The 12,518-nt window shown below is 41.7% G+C and overlaps 1 long non-coding RNA gene across 2 annotated transcripts in view; it reads left to right on the top strand.

Moving 5' to 3' along the window:
- LOC140603410 (uncharacterized) overlaps window positions 1–12,107 on the top strand; it is a 65,145-nt gene extending 53,038 nt beyond the window's left edge. The window contains exons 4-5 of one of the 2 annotated variants that reach the window (XR_012006392.1): window positions 1,411–1,507; window positions 11,928–12,107. This is a non-coding gene — a long non-coding RNA (uncharacterized lncRNA). Of the gene's footprint in view, window positions 1–1,410; window positions 1,588–11,927 lie in introns of those variants that run through there. The other variant, XR_012006391.1, reaches the window with a different exon arrangement.
- The last annotated feature ends 411 nt before the right edge of the window (window positions 12,108–12,518 follow it).

Below are 12,518 nucleotides of genomic sequence, written 5' to 3'. Positions count from 1 at the left end.
TATTTAGGGTGTTTACATTTCATTTTGTGCAAACTACACATACTATAGTAAAATATATCAGAAATCAAGTACTATAATAGTGCTGTTAAGAAAAGCAAGGTCTTGAAGGAAACCAAGAGGGACTTACAAATGTGGCTTCTTTAACTTAGCCAGTTAGTGATTCTCACCAGGTAAGTCTGGGCAGAAACGAGGACTCTGCCTATTAATTCGCTCCCACAAGATGGCTCCGACACAGGTGCTCAGAGGACCACACTTAGAAAAAATACTACTGACTCACTTTGCTGCCAAGATATATTTTTAATACTGTTTTTTAATGAGCTTCTCTTTGATTGATCGTTTTCCACTTCCATAATATTGGGTAACTCTCTGCCTTTCAGTATCGATACTGGTTTAAAAAATCCTGTCCTGTCTGAATACCTGGATTGGTTCTTCTCTCTGGTAAATTAGGTTTGATTAAGTGAACTCTCCTAAAATATTTAAATCTCATAATTAAAACACTGGGTGGGAATTCGAGGTCCCTTTGGGGTAGGTATTTGCTTTGGGCCAGGAACCTATGTCCTTGTCCTGTACATGTTGTTTTCCTCATACTCTTTCTTTCAGCTGAAAAGCAAAACTGAGAAAACATTCTCAGGCACAATGCCTGCCAAAAAATGTTTCCCATAATAGATGTTTGATAAATGGAGTTGGCTTGAATCGGAATGGATAGTTCAGGAAAAAGGAATAAAGGAGCGTTTGGAGAGAGCATGAGCTTAAAAAGATTTCAAACAAATGAAGGCACTTGAGACTTTCCTTCTATACCATGTATTATGTCTGGCACACATTAGCTACTTTGTTTTCTCATAAAATCCCTATATTTATAAAGTAGATACATATTATCCCCATTTTATAGATAAGGACAGAGGCTTGAAATGGTTTAGTGGCTAAGATCTAACAATTATTCAAACAATATTGCATTAGTCAGATTTTTCAAGTTCGTGAGGCAAAAGTGAACAACCAAAACTGTTTCCAAAGCTCATAGCAGCAAACATTTATTTGTGCTGGGTCAGCCTTGGTTCTCTGTTATTGTCTTCAATTTGAGAATGAAGGCTGAGAGAAGATTTAAACAGATCACGGAAGAGGTCACAAGTCAACCACCCAGAGGTTCTTACATATCTGCTAAGACATCACATCTGTTCTCTTCCCATCGGCAGTGGTTGACAACTCCTGATCCCCGGAGCGAACACTCAGTGTTACAGACTGAACATCTGTGTCCTTCCAAAATTCATGTGTTGAAATCTAGTGTGATGGTATTAGGAGTTGGCACCTTTGGAAAGTAATTAGGTCATGAGGGTGGGATCCTTATGAATGGGATTAGTGCCCTATAAAAGAGACCCCAGAGAGCAACTTATTCCTCTTTATCTGCCATGTAAGGGCACAAGGAGAAAACAGCGGTCTGCAACCCGGAAGAGGCTCTTCACCACACCTTGACCATGCTGGCATCCTGATCGCATACTCCTAGCTCTCAGAGGTAGGAGAAATCAATTTTTGTTGTTTAGAAGCCACCCAGTCTATGATATTCTATTATAACAACCTAAATTGACTAAGGTACCTAGGCAAAATAAAATACAATATACCAACAATGGTAATTGACAAAGCCACAATTCAAATTCCAGTTTGCCAAGTCTCGAGGTCCTTCTCCTTCCACCAAGATCATTCATTCCCTTACTCATTCACTAATTCTTCAATTCAATTTTTTTGGGGGGGAGGGAATTAGTAGCACATAGTAGCTGAAAAGAGCTGATTTAGATCCAGAAAAAAAAGAAAACTGATTCTGAACCCCATCTCTTTTACTTATTAGCAGTGGAATAACTAGAATTATATCCCACCTCAAAATGGAGGTGATACTTTAAACATTTATCCTGAAAATAATGACATAAGTACCAATTGCTCTTGCGCAGGTGTGAGTACTTACATTCAAAGCCTGGCCCACATGGATCCCTGGAAGTTTTTTTGTTACCTTTCTGATACTTTCTCTGGTTTCCAGGGATCTCAAATTTAAGGATCCTGTAGATTAAGAATATGTCTGCTAAATAATTTTGGACACAGATTTTATTTTGACATCGAAATACTTTAAAACAACTACTATCTATTAGAACTATCATTTCATAGCAAAACCAAAAAAGGATAAAAGATACATTTAAAAGTCTTCAGAATGTGGGACAAAATTTAAAAAGCAACATGAATATGTATTTCATGTTATTGCCTTGCTTACCATTGTTTTCTTATTGCAAATTCTTCAGTTGGGAATGCTTCCCTTTTATCACATTGTAAAAAGAATTCACACAGGTATGATGATGAAAATTGAATTTAATTTCTTAACATTATTTCACCCAGTTTGGAATATTATGGGAAAACTGAGAGAAGCCGAAAATGTAACATCTTACTACCTATATTTCTCCCATCTACTGGTCCACAAGAAAAGCAGTTCAAGTATCCGGTGAGACTGCAAAAAATTACTCAGTAGAGTGTTAGCTTGTGACTTACATTTCCCCAAAATGGGCAGCCAGGAATATGCCTGAGCAGGATGGTAGGGATCTGAGGACGCTTTGTCATAGATGAGCATTATCTGAGGAGCAGTGTTTTGGAGAAGTGTCCTCCTAAATTCAAAAGTTGAAGCAACCACTCACTGGTGATAAAGGCACAGCCTGTCCTTGGGTCTGATTTATGTAATCCAAAAAATTTTATTGGGTGCCTGTTTATGTGTCATATACTATTTCTAGGCTCTGGGAATGTAATACTACACAAGATAAGGATCTAGACTTGTAGTTCTCATGCTGAGGCACAGCCTCTACTGAGCACCAGTGTTCCTATGTGAATCCAGTCTCTAAGGACTGCATGAAACATGGCAGCGTACTGCAGCCTTGACTGGTCATCCTTCCCATCCTTTGCTTATTCAGCACAGGATTAACAGTAGCACTACTAGGCTGTGGTAAGATGCTACTTGTTTAAATTCTACACTGTGACTTAATAGCATGTGACCTACATAAATCTGACCCTGTCACTCTCCTGCTAAGATCCTGATGATTGCAAGTCCATACCCTGGTGTTCAGGCTCTGAAAATCTGTCCTTTGACCAAACTCACATAGTGCCACTTAGCACACTCCAGACACATTAGTCTTTTTCCAGTTACTGCAATTAACCAAAATGTTTAAGTCTCAGGACTTTTGTCCAGGTCCTATTCTCCTTCTGGAATGGTCTTTCCTCTACTCCACACCTGGATGACTTCTATTCATCCTGTTGAGTTGAGCTTACATGCCACTTTGTCATAGCTCTCTTTCTTGACTCAACCTAAGATGTGATCCCTTTCCTCCAATTAGTTATCTTCTTATAGCATCCTCCACTTTCTTCATCATGGGGCCTTGACTATAGGCAACAGATATGAATCAAGTTCTTTCCATGGAACACCAGCTCCTGGGTCTATTATGGGAAATTCCATATTAAATAAAATCCAGCTTTAGATCACCATCATTGACTCCACCATCAAGACTGTCACTTAATGATGAAAACTAACATTACCAAAAGGTTTCTCCACACTGAAATTGGGCCACATACATTACACAGATTACTTCATTTAATCCCACAGTGATCTTATAAGGTAGGTTTTATCATTACTCTCATTTTAATGACAGGAAAACTGTGGCTCAGAGATTTCCATTAAGTAGTTTGATGCCTTAAAGCTAGTAAGGGGTATCACAAGGATTTGAAATCATGAGTCTGACGCTAGCACCCATGTTCTTTACCGTATCTTCTTTGAAACGAGCCATGCCAGTGGTCATGAAGGAGATTCTAGGGTACAGGTCAAGATCTGTGCTTGAATCCAAGCCTTTCTAGACAGGGAGATTGGGGGCTATTTATTTAGGTTCTGCCCTTCTCTGGGCTGGCATAGTCCCTAGAGAAGACTTGGGTCTGCAGGAGAATTCATCTCTGAACAATAGGATTGAAACAAGAGCAACAAGACAGAGACTGACATTGTCAGGGGGCAGTAAGTAAATGCCCCCAAGGATGAGGATTTTATCACCTCCAAAACTTTTCATTTCATCCTCTTGCAGTTCTAACCCTTGAGAAATTATTCCTTAAATAGAACCAAAATTTATCTTCCTGTATTTTGTAGCCATTGGCCATGATTGGTCATTTTCCTCAGATTTCAAGGCAATGATTGTTTCTATTTCTTACTGGCCTGAAGCTCCCATTGATGAGGAAGCTCTTGATTATTTCAATAATATTAATGATATCTGATTAATTTTTCAATCGTACAGAGCCCCTTTCCCTGTATTTATTTATTTGATCTTCACAGCAACACTTTCCTGGGGCAGGATTAATCATCACTGCTTTCTAGATGAGAATACTGAAGATTCGAGATGTTTGATGGCTTGGACAAGTTAGTACAGCTAGCAAGAGGCAGAGTGAAGGCTAGCTTTCACTCCAAAATCACCCAGACTGTCCAAAGTGATCATTTCAAGGCTATTTCATCCTTATCTTATCTCTCCGGTTGCTTATTGGTACCTGGTGAGATATGCCCTGAATCTGATGTGACAGAGAGTCATTTGGGCTGAGGAGGGTGAGATTCTTCTCATCTGCACACCACTTACTATATATAAAACCGGCCTGGTTAGGCTGACAGGGCCAGGGTCATAATTTCTCAGGAAAATGACAGGCTAATGGAAAAAAGGTCATAAATATCATCAAATACAAGCCTGACATTTACCAAGGACAATTGTTTCATCATAAAAGTCTCAGGCTTTTTGGAGCCTTTCAATTAAGACCCCACAGGACATCCTGCCTCCTTGGTAAGGAGGCAGGAAAGGGAAGAAAAATAAAGTGTGTATATGTGTGTGGCGGTGGGTGGGGGAAGGGGGAGAAGAGATGGCAGATGAGAAGAGGAAGACCAGAGGGGACATGCCTGTGGTTTCAGGAGTAAATTGAGCTCCTAATTCTTTGTGGCCAATAGTGGGATTAAGAGTTCAAAAGGGCAGGTCATACAAGGGCACCGGGTCAGGCTGGGTCTTGCAGGGATGTGACCCAGGAAATGCTAGCAGGCTGGGCCCCCATACCTTCCCCAGCAGGCCTCCAATTAGGATTTAATGGCCAAATGTGGAATGCATTAGGAGTTCTGAGCAGAAAGTCTGTGTTCAAAGGAGCCGGATCCTCTTGGCTAAGTAGAAAAACATTCCTCTACGGTCAGTTTCCTCTTGGACCTTGCTAATTCTGGGGGTCTCACTGGCAGTGGGGCTTTACAAAGATCATGTGCAAGTGGCCTCGGCATAACCCCCCTGTTTGCCTTGAAGAGAACACAAAGAATCAGCAGATACACCAGCTCTATTTGATATTTGGGGCAATGTAGGGGTTAGCAAGAATTGTCTGACCCAAGATTCTCTGTCTTTGTGGATCTTGTCAGTGTGTATCTAACTGAGGATGGATAGTTAGAAAATGCCTTGTGTTAGTAGATAGGGACAGGTGTAAGATCCAGTTAAAATATACGTATACCTCTATATGTGTGTGTTCACTCTTCCTTCCTGCCTTTCTTCTTTTTCTTTCTTTCTTTCTTTCTTTCTTTCTTTCTTTCTTTCTTTCTTTCTTTCTTTCTTTCTTTCTTTCTTTCTTTCTTTCTTTCTTTCTTCCTTCCTTCCTTCCTTCCTTCCTTCCTTTTTCTTTCTTTCTTTCTTTCTTTCTTTCTTTCTTTCTTTCTTTCTTTCTTTCTTTCTTTCGTTTTTTCTTCCTTCCTTCCTTCCTTCCTTCCTTCCTTCCTTCCTTCCTTCCTCCCTCCCTCCCTCCCTCCCTTCTTCCTTCCTTCCTTCCTTCCTTCCTTCCTTCCTTCCTTCCTTCCTCTCTTTCTCTTTCATCTGTCCTTTTACCCAGCTTTGTCACAGAGAACAACTCAAGCACTGTCCACGGATGTTGTATGTGTGTGTATAAGAGAGAAATGTGTAATCTGCACATGTGCATATGCGTATATGTGAATCTGTGTACACCTCTGAATGTGACTGAATATATGGATTAGGGAAAATATGTTAGCATCTGTGAAAATGCCTCTGTAAGTAAAGCAAAGGCAGTGGATAAAAGATCAGCTCTGTGCCCATGAGCATGCACACTTGCATATTTTGAAAGTGTGAATGCATATATACACCAATGCATGTCTCTATGATGATATATTTTGCTTTGCATACACAGCTTTGTGTGAACATGAATGATGCATTGCATCATGTCTGTATACATGTAGTGTCGTCTTTGTGTATATAAATGGTATCTATGGCACTTTTGTAGTCTGTATATTTGTGTGCAAATATGTAACAATGTGTAGTACCTATGATTCCAACATAAACTTGTGTGTGCATATGTATGATTACATATAATGAATGAATACGTATAAGTCATGACTGGGTGACTGCACGAATATTTGCTTATATCTCTGGCAGGGCCTGAATTGGGGGTGAGACTGTGGGGAATGCGTCCAGTTCGGCAGATATGAGACTGTGTATGAGTCCATGCACTGAGTTAAAGAATGTGCCTATGTCTGTGTTTGTGGTTTCTCCAACCTACAACATGTGAGGATGAGTATCTTGCACTTCAGCTTAGAAGTGAGGCTCCTCCTGTCCTGGTCTGGCCCAGCATATCCTTTGGAGTTGGAATAAACATCCCAAGAAAATATGTCCCATTTCCTCATAACAGTAGTATATGGCACACACATGTACACATGCCCACATATACACCCTACATGCTATACACACTCTTTGACATAAAGCATATATATAAATGACTAAATGAATTTTATCTGGAGCTCTTAATGCTATCATGTTAGCCCTGAATTTAGGGCGAACTTGGTCTTGACTTTAACACTGTAATTCCCATACTCCAGGAAACCCTCCACTCCTGTACGACCGGGGTCAGTGGGTCCCTCTGCCTGCATGAGTTGGTGACAGACTATAGAATAAGGAAGCAGAGTCTGGACCCTTCCCAGGGAAGTGGCACAGACCTATTATCTTGTGTCTCTTCACAGAGGAAAACAAAAGTGCCCTGCATTCTCCCAAATAGCTCTATTTTCACAAGTGGAGGCTCTTGCTTCAAGCACAGCATAGAGGTTAACAGCATGGAGATTTGCAACTGCTGGCTCATTTTGGAATTACCCTGTGCCCCTTACAAGACACGTGACCTTGGCTAATTTACTCAGACTTCCTGAGTTTAGCTTCCTCCTCTGTAAAATAAATATAATGACTACTTCACAAGGTTATTTTATGAATTAAATGATAACACATAGATGCAAAATACTTAAGTTACCCCATGTGGTATAAATTCAATAAATGGTACACATCATTATTATTTACCCATTCTTAAACATATTTATTGAGCATTGGCAAATACAAGGTGTCTGCTAGAGGCTTGAAATAGAAATTTGCATAAACGTGGTCCCTTTCCTAAGAAGTCTTCAGTTTCTGAAGTTTACTAGTAAAAATTAGTAAGGACAGCTTTCTCTTTGTAATTGTGATAAGCTGAAAAATTAAGAAATAGATATATTTTAAAATATATGTATAGGGATCCCTGGGTGGCGCAGCAGTTTGGCGCCTGCCTTTGGCCCAGGGCCTGATCCTGGAGACCCGGGATCGAATCCCACGTCGGGCTCCCGGTGCATGGAGCCTGCTTCTCCCTCTGCCTGTGTCTCTGCCTCTCTCTCTCTCTCTCTCTGTGACTATCATAAATAAATAAAAAATTAAAAAAAAAATAAATAAAAAATAAAATAAAATAAAATATATGTATATTTTGTAATATACACACCTATCATATATGTAATATATATCGTATATATACTTTACATTATATAAAGCAATATATATACCTATATGAGTAATATATATATTATATATATCTTACATTATACATACATATGTTATAAATAGTAACATTTACATATATACAGCAGCATGTATATAATATATACATATATACTGCAAAGGGTGATAGTTACGTACTCCCAGCAATTTTAACAAATCCTTATCATCTTCCAAAAGCAACAGCTGTTCCTTGAGATCTCGCTGTGGGCCTGGCAGTGGGCTAGGTGCCAGCGGACACTACGCAGAGCAAAGCAACCCTTCCATGGAAAGATTGCCTCCAAAGAATGAGGAAGGACAGATGGCCACAGACTGTTCTGGAACACAAACCTAAGTGTCAGACATGTAGAGGGAGGCTGCAGAGAAATCTGGGGGAAGTAGGGGGGCGGTTGCAGCCGGTGCAGCCAGAACAATGCCTCATTCACGAGGCAAGAAGCCAGGCACACGGTGTTATTAAGGAGCTCATCACCTTGCATCTGGTGCCTCCCTCTGTGTTAGACACCGAGGATAGAGAAAGTGGGGTCCGTACTATCGAGGTGGTCATGGTGGCTTTGGGGCCATAAAAGGTCACACAAATGATTATAATGCAAAATGGTATATGCTGTAATTAAGGTAAAGAAAGTAGAATAAACCTCTTATGGGTTGTGAAAGCCTTGTCAGAGTAAGGAAGGGAGAAACCTGAATCTCCGTGTGGGATGGATTCACCAGGCAGGGGATCAGGGGCTGGTTGTTGGAGGAGCTGTATCTGAGGGATTCTATAGTAGACACTCTACAGAGTGAGAATAAAAGGAACAACCACAGAGATTTGGAAAGGAGGAGGTACTCCAGGAGACAGGGAGAACCTCATGGCGGCCAGAGTATAAAATCCAGATTGAGCAGTCTGGGAATAGCAGACCTCTTCGCGTGCATTTCCCCAGGACCGCTATGCACCTGCCCCAAAAGCCTTTGGTGATTGTGTGTTTAGTAAATGAGGGAGTAAAGCAGGGACAGGCAGGTTATGAATGGCCATAATTGTCCTACTGAGTTTGCACTTTGTTCTGGAGGTAATGGGAAACCATGAAAGAATTTTAAGGAGGAAAATTATGGGATCTAAATTTATATTTTAGAAATATCACTCTGTTAAAAATAGATCTGCCCTACGACCCAGCAATTGCACTGCTGGGGATTTACCCCAAAGATACAGATGCAGTGAAACGCCGGGACGCCTGCACCTCAATGTTTATAGCAGCAATGGGCACAATAGCCAAACTGTGGGAGGAGCCTCGGTGTCCATTGAAAGATGAATGGATAAAGAAGATGTGGTCTATGTATATGATGGAATATTCTTCAGCCATTAGAAATGACAAATACCCACCATTTGCTTCGATGTGGAGGACCTGGAGGGTATCATGCTGAGTGAAATAAGTCAATCGGAAAAGGACAAATATTGTATGGTCTCATTCATTTGGGGAATATAAAAAATAGTGAAGGGGAATAAAGGGAAAGGAGAGAAAATGAGTGAAAATATCAGTGAGGGTGACAAAACACGAGAGACGCCTAACTCTGGGAAAGGAACAAGGGATAGTGGAAGGGGAGGTGGGTGGGGGGTTGGGGTGACTGGTGATGGGCACTGAGGGGGGCACTTGGCAGGATGAGCACTGGATGTTATGCTATATGTTGGCAAATTGAACTCCAATAAAAAAAAAAGAAGAAAGAAATATCACTCTTGCCTCAGTAGGGTGATGGTGGGGCATCAGAGATAGGGGAGGCACAACCAGGGGCAGAGAAACCAGGTAGGAGGCCTCTGAGGTCACCTTGACATCACACTTTGGACACCCCAAGGAAGATGGGGGCAGGAACCATGCAGAAGAGCCACCCAATCGGCGTTACTCTGCAGAAGTGACCCTGGACAACCACTAGTTCCTCAGATCCCCATTCATATGTGAGCGGTGCTCTCATTCCCTCCAACTGAAAAGCACAATCTGAGATCTTTGAAAGAGCGATCAGGTTTCTGAGCACATGTGATTCCATCACAGGACCACACTAAGGCCGTGCCCTAGGCCAGGCAACACAGGGTCCTAGGGGAGAGAAGCAAACAAAATAAAACACAGGGTTTTGCTCTGGCACCTGCACATTCTATTCCCAGTTCCCAGCTCCTCCACTTGGTAGCAGCCTGACTCTGGCTGAGTCCCTTTATCCTGGTTTCCTGTTGCATGAAGGGGACCAGTGATGGCAGCATCATGGTGTTGTGGGGATTTGCTGTGGAAAATACACGTGGGAGTCTCTTTAGGATCTTCACACCACCATGCAGATACCAGATATGAATTATGCGGAGACCCTGGCCAGGCATTGACTTTATGAAAACTAAAAGGCTAACTTGATTTTCAGATTACCAGCCAGAGGAAGACGTATTCTCTTTTATCCCCAGGACTCCTGAGTTCTCTCCTGTCTTCCGCAGGACAGTTTTATTTCTAAAGACTGCTCTCCCCCAGCACCATACTGTAGAAGAGCTCAGGCATGAAGTCAGGAGACTGAGGGCCTGGCTTCTCCATGTGAATGCTCCCCTGGCAGTTATTGGAGGGGGCTGAGATCTCTGGGCACCCTTAATGTAACAGCCCAGGAGCACACAGCCTATACAATATCCAGGCCGAAATCTCCTGTTTACTGCTCCTCTCATGTGTGTGACTCTACATCCTTTGCATAGGCTTTATTTCAATTAACATTTCATAATCCCTCTGCCTCTGTTTTTCTTAGATTATCCAAGCACTAGCTTTCTCTCATCTCAGTGGCTCAGGGAGCACTAGAGTCCCCACTGAAGTCAGCAGACATATGTCCTTGATTAACAAGAAAGTCACATGGTGGCGAGGGTAGTGGACACAGTTTGGATCCATAAAGCAGCTTAAACTCCATTGAAAATAGAAAGGCTTTGTCCAGAGTTTTGGGGTTTTGTTTAATCACGAGAAGATGTTGCAAAGGCATGACATGGTGCAGCCAGCTTGCTGTCATTGATGGAGGTGGCGAACCACAGACTCAGTGTCACAGAAACGTATTGTTTGAGCAAGGCTGTCAAATCATCCAGCATGACTGCTCATGAAATATCTCCTTTCAACATGTACTTGTAGAAAGCATCCTGCTAATTCCAGGTACTTTATTAAGTACTGGGCCCATAGTAATGAAGGCTTGATCCCCAGTCTCCAAGGTGGGAGGCAAATACATTTGCTCATTTCATCATTCAAAGAATATTCATTTGACACCTACTACATAACAGGCATCGTTCAATATTACAAGGATAAAATAATAAAATATGGACTCCCTATGCTCATGGAGCTGACAGTCAGATGGGGAGACAAACATTTTGAAATATTAACAAAAAGATTACACCTCTATAAAGACAAATTATAAATGTATGAAGGAAATGGGGACCCTCACCTAGTCTGAAGGATCGGAGAAAGTCTTTCTTTAGGAAGCAATATTTGAACTAAGATCCAAAGAATTGAGCGAAAGTCAACTAGCCAAGATGAGGATTGGGAAAGGTGTTCCAGGCACAGGGAACAGACTGAGAAAGGGCTCTACAGTCAGGAGGAAATGAGAGGCAGTTGGTGTGGCTGATGCTCAGGGAGAAAGAAGAGAGTAGAGGGAGTTAAGTCTGGAAAATGCTTAGAAACTGTACAAGAGTTTTGTTACTCTCTCAAGAATGGTGGGAAGCCTTTTAAGGGTCACAAGTGAGGGGATAAGGGATCATATTTGCAATTTGAGATGATAACTCTGTCCATAGAATAGAGAACAGACCGGAGAGGGCAAGAGGGGAGATATTTCCTTAGTGTAGGAGGGTTTTCATGTGGTTCAAGCCAGGCTACCAATGGTTGGACCATGGCAGAGACCACAGATATAGACAGAGTTGACCCAACCAGAAAGAATGAATCCAATATAAAATGCGAGGTGCTATAATGAAGATGAGCTCCTGTTCTCAAAGTGCACCAAGAGAGTGGTTTACAGATGAGGAAAACGAAGTTCACAAAGCAGGGATTTGCCTGAGATCACCTAGCCAGTGAGTGGTCCATCTGTCCATCCTGTTTTTCTGCCTTCCAGCCCTCTGCAAAATGGAACCACAACTCTGCTATTCATCACCCATCCAGCACCAGCCCTTGCACAAAGTGTTTCCTGCCTTCTTTGGCTCTAACCATCCACGTTTTCTCAAAGCCCTTGAGTGGCCCATAGAGCCATGACCTGCAGAATCTAACACACATCTTTGTTTCAACCCCTGAGCCCATCTGGGCCTCATGCAATATCTTGTGAAAATAAAAGCAACTAAGTCATGGGATCCACTCATGTGAAGAGGTTGGAAGAAACCTCTTCTGTCTCATAGTAGAGAAAGCAATAACTGAGAAACAAAGTTCAAGCATTTCCCTGCACAACAGACACTGAAACTTTGGTTGACCATTATGCAAAATACCCCACTGCTACTGGGTACCAGGCAATGCACTTTGGGGATGCATTTTCATGACTCTTATTAAGCTTCTCTGAGCTGTAGGTATTGTTGGCCTTAATTTTTTGCAGAGAGAAAAAGTAAGCATTTCTCTTTCCCTTCCACTGGAACATAAAATCTGTGAAGACATGAATGTGACCCATTTGTTCGTCTCAGAGAAATAGGATCTCCAGCACAAAATAGGTGCCGAATTT

The sequence above is a fragment of the Canis lupus genome, chromosome 14, assembly GCF_048164855.1.
Source record: "Canis lupus baileyi chromosome 14, mCanLup2.hap1, whole genome shotgun sequence".
Lineage (NCBI taxonomy): Eukaryota > Metazoa > Chordata > Mammalia > Carnivora > Canidae > Canis > Canis lupus.
The sequence above is the reverse complement of the archived record's forward strand: the minus strand, read 5'-3'. Positions and strand labels throughout refer to the sequence as shown.